The sequence below is a fragment of the Chiloscyllium plagiosum genome, unplaced genomic scaffold, assembly GCF_037043375.1.
Source record: "Chiloscyllium plagiosum isolate Xiang-an unplaced genomic scaffold, Cpla_swu_hap1 HiC_scaffold_11, whole genome shotgun sequence".
Classification (NCBI taxonomy): domain Eukaryota; kingdom Metazoa; phylum Chordata; class Chondrichthyes; order Orectolobiformes; family Hemiscylliidae; genus Chiloscyllium; species Chiloscyllium plagiosum.
Genome location: NW_028270149.1, coordinates 60,594,606 through 60,599,035, shown reverse-complemented (window position 1 = coordinate 60,599,035; position 4,430 = coordinate 60,594,606).

Genomic DNA, 4,430 nt, shown 5'->3' with positions numbered 1-4,430 from the left:
TGCAATCCCACAAATCGAGAGCCCTGTGGCCTCAACCTCTTCCCTATCTCATCATCCTCCACACCGCTACTGTTCCTGGGCTTGGCCTCAGTCCTGCTCCACCTAAATCTGCAGCGACCAACATGCCACCAGCAGCAGGGCCCAGGACTCTCAATGGAAATTGGGCACAATAAGAGTGAAAGAGATGCTTTGATCTCAGATCATACCCTATGGATGGGGTGGGAGCAGTGATCACACTTCACCACATAGTGAGTCATGCTGAACAGGGATAATAAAGGAAATGCCTGCATCATTCATCCACACTCAGCCTCAGCGTATGCAGCAACTTGGTGACGATTTCATGCCAGCTCAGTGACAACCAGATGTCATTGCAAAGGCAGTGCCTGCAGCTCAATTGTAATGACCCGGGTAGCCCAACTGGAAGGAACATTGTTTTTTTTTGTTTAACACCAAAATGGGACCATTACTCGTGGTGTACATAAAATAATACCATGCTGAGACGTGATGTGGAGGTGCCAGTGGTAGACAGGAGTGGACAAAGTTAAAAATCATTCAACACCAGGTTATAGTCCAACAGGTTTATTTGGAAGCACTTTCAAATAAACCTGTTGGACTATAACCTGGGTGTTGTGTGATTTTTAACGTCATGCAAAGATGGACAGTTTTGTAGACCCAGCCCTGGGTGCACTTTAGTCTTTTTATTCTGACAAGTGCTCTTACACACAACTGAATGTTGCTTTTATTTTTATAACCACATCACCAAATCACCTATAGCATTTCTTTTTTCTATTAACTGCCAGTAGTAAATCATCCGTGTTTCCAAATGAATAATTTATGTGCAAAGTAAACCATCAAAGGTGAAGGAGAGATGGGGAGAGTGAAAAGGGGGTTAATTCAATGTGAAGTTGGAAGGGAAAATAAAACACAATAGCCACCACAGTGCCCATGTCACTATAAAGGCCTAAAGAATATTGTCTGCTCCCTCTCCAAGGACACCCGGGCACCAAAATAACCGCAGAAGTGGGCAGACAGTCAACAGGTCTGGGTCTGCATCTTTTTTTTTTAAATCAGCCTGTTCAGTAATGTTATTACACACCTCTGGAATAGTTAGATCTCGAATTTAAGCATCCAGCTCTGAGATAAAGACAGTACCACAGAGTCTGGGTCTGTTTTATAAAGGGTTCAGGTGAGTTCCAGCTCAAAAGGCCATTGCCTGTTTCTAGGGGAACTCATACTGAATGAGCTCCACAAGGAGATTAACTAGTGATTCCCATGGGCCTTGTAAGGGTCATCACAACTACCCTTCAAACCCTATACCTACATCAAATGCTTCACTTTCCTTCACAATGCATTCAGCACAAACAACCATTACACTTACATGACAGACAATGAAGCAATATTAAGTGACACACGTAAAATGCTTGGAAGTTGCAAGAGCAATGGTACCCCTTTAGCCATACTAGCTTTTATCACTGCTATTCCTGATAACTTCATTATTATTGAGATGCTGAGTTCAATTTCCAAATCCAATGACATGTAGCAATTCAGCTTTGATCAGCATCTAATCACTAAGCACAATCACACTGCTTGCATAGCAAGCGATGAACTGATTGCAAATGTGCTGTGGCTGCACTATACAAGTTGCTGCTTCATGTTTTCATCGTAACAATATTGTGACTTCCAGCAAGTGTGGATTCTGTTTTCATCCATCAAAATGTTTACTCCTCCCACCTGGGTGTTGCTCGCTTTGTACTGTTGGATATTCCTCCCATTCATCCAGAGTTGCCCCTGCTATTACTACCCCAACTTCCACAAATGCCTCTGCTTCCCCCCTGCCAAACCTCAACTCCTCCACTCTATCGACAATTGATCCTCCTGCTAGCCCTATTGACCTCACTTGGAAGATCAGCAGACAGATACCCAGGACTAAATTGTCCTAAACCTCTTAGTAATTTTGCCCAGTCCCTCAACATGACTGATCAGATAACTGTCTGCTATGTTGCAGCTGATGCTTTGCAATTGCCCTGACTGTTTGTGCTGGCCCTTCAGCACTATCCAGTGAACACACACCCAGATTGTATTGGGAAAGTTCCAAATGGATGACTGACCATGGCAAAGCCCCTGAATTGTGTACAGACTGTGTCCATGACTGATAGTACTGGGGCTATCAACTGTAGACCTTAAAATATCAATAACAGAAGCTGCAAGCACACCATACCACACCCACAACTCATTCTCTAGCATGTTTACGCTGTTTCCATCTCTTGCTTGAAATTGGAAAAATTGAATTGATTTTATTTCCAGTTACCACCCCACTCTTGTCTTCACTTGGTTCATCTCTGACCTCTCCCTACCCTTCCCCAGTATCTGTTTCCATTTCTGGGAATAGGCTGGGCACCAACATAGACTGCAAACCCACTGACTCCTACAGTTACTCAGACTGTACATTCTCACACCCTGCTTCCAGTAAAGACTATTTCATTCTCCGAGTTTCTCCTTCTCTGTTCTGATTATGTCACTTTCCGCAAGGGTGGGGGGGGGGGGCCTTAGAAATGTCCAGCTTTTCCTCAACCAAGGATTCCCTGGAACTGTGGTTGACAGGGCTCTTAGCCACATCAGACCCATTTCCCACATTTCTACCCTCACCCCTTCTCTTCTCTCCCACAAGACCAAAAGGGTCCTTCAGGTCCTCACCTCCTAACCCACTAGTTTCCACATCCAAAAGGATCATCATATGCCTCTACTTCTGCCACCTCCAGCACAATGACACTACCAGACACCTACTCGTCTCTCCGTTCTTGTCAACCTTCCGCAGGTACCATTCCCTCCTGGACAGCCTGGTCCATTTCTCCTCCATTTCCAACACCTCTCACATTCCCACAGCCTCTTTCCATGCAATCACAGAACATCTAGTATCTACCCATTTACCTCCTCCTCCCTCACTATTCAAGGCCCCACACAATCGTTCGAGGTGAAAATTGATACACCTGCACTTCAATCAATCCAGCTTCCTGTATTCACTATCCACAGTTAGGTCTTCTCCAACTGGGGAGATGGAATACAGACTGGGCGATCGCTTTGCAGAACACTATATTCTGTCTATAAAACTGACTGTGAGTTTCCAGTTGCTGGCCTTTTCAACAAACCACCCTGTTCCCACACCAACATTTTTGTCAAGGGCCTGCTGGAGTATTCCAGCAAGTCATTGCGAGCTTGAAGAACAGCATCTCATTTTGCACTTGTGGACCCTGCAACATTGAGTCCAATAGCTTTAGAGCCTGTCTCCATCTTTGTGTTTTTTTTACCCGCCTCCACACACTAGTCCTGTCATGACATGGGTTGCTTTCAGCATAGCCTAGCCATTGTTTCCTACCAAAAGTTCTCATTGTTACATATCCCCTTCATCTTCTCTCCTGGCCAATATCTCGCCCACCCTCTGACGACCCCTTCTCCCGCCTCCAACACACCCCATCCACCTGGACACCCCGTGCTGGCCTCTTACCTGCCCTCGATCTCTTCATAGCCAACTGCCGCCGCGACATTAACCACCTCAACCTCTCCACCCCTCTCACCCACTCCAACCTCTCACCCTCGGAACGTGCAGCCCTCCACTCCCTCCGTTCCAACCCCAACCTCACTATCAAACCGGCAGACAAGGGAGGCGCGGTAGTAGTTTGGCGCACCGACCTTTACAGCGCTGAGACTAAACGCCAGCTCGCAGACACCTCCTCCTACTGCCCCCTTGACCATGACTCCACCTCCCACCACCAAACCATCATCTCCCAGACTATCCATAACCTCATCACCTCAGGGGATCTCCCATCCACCGCCTCCAACCTCATAGTCCCACAACCCCGCACCGCCCGTTTCTACCTCCTGCCCAAAATCCACAAACCTGACTGCCCCAGCCGACCCATCGTCTCAGCCTGCTCCTGCCCCACCGAACTCATCTCTGCATACCTCGACATGGTCCTGTCCCCCTTAGTCCAAGAACTCCCCACCTACGTTCGGGATACCACCTACGCCCTCCACCTCCTTCATGATTTTCGCTTCCCCGGTCCCCAACACTTTATCTTCACCATGGACATCCAGTCCCTGTACACCTCCATCCCCCATCACGAAAGACTCAAAGCCCTCCACTTCTTCCTTTCCCGCCGTACCGACCAGTACCCTTCCACTGACACCCTCCTTCGACTGACTGAACTGGTCCTCACTCTGAACAACTTCTCTTTCCAATCCTTCCACTTCCTCCAAACCAAAGGAGTAGCCATGGGCCCCAGCTGTGCCTGCCTCTTCGTAGGATATGTGGAACAGTCCATCTTCCGCAGCTACACTGGCACCAACCCCACCTTTTCCTCTGCTACATTAATGACTGTATCGGCGCTGCCTCGTGCTCCCACGAGGCGGTTGAACAGTTCATCCACTTTACC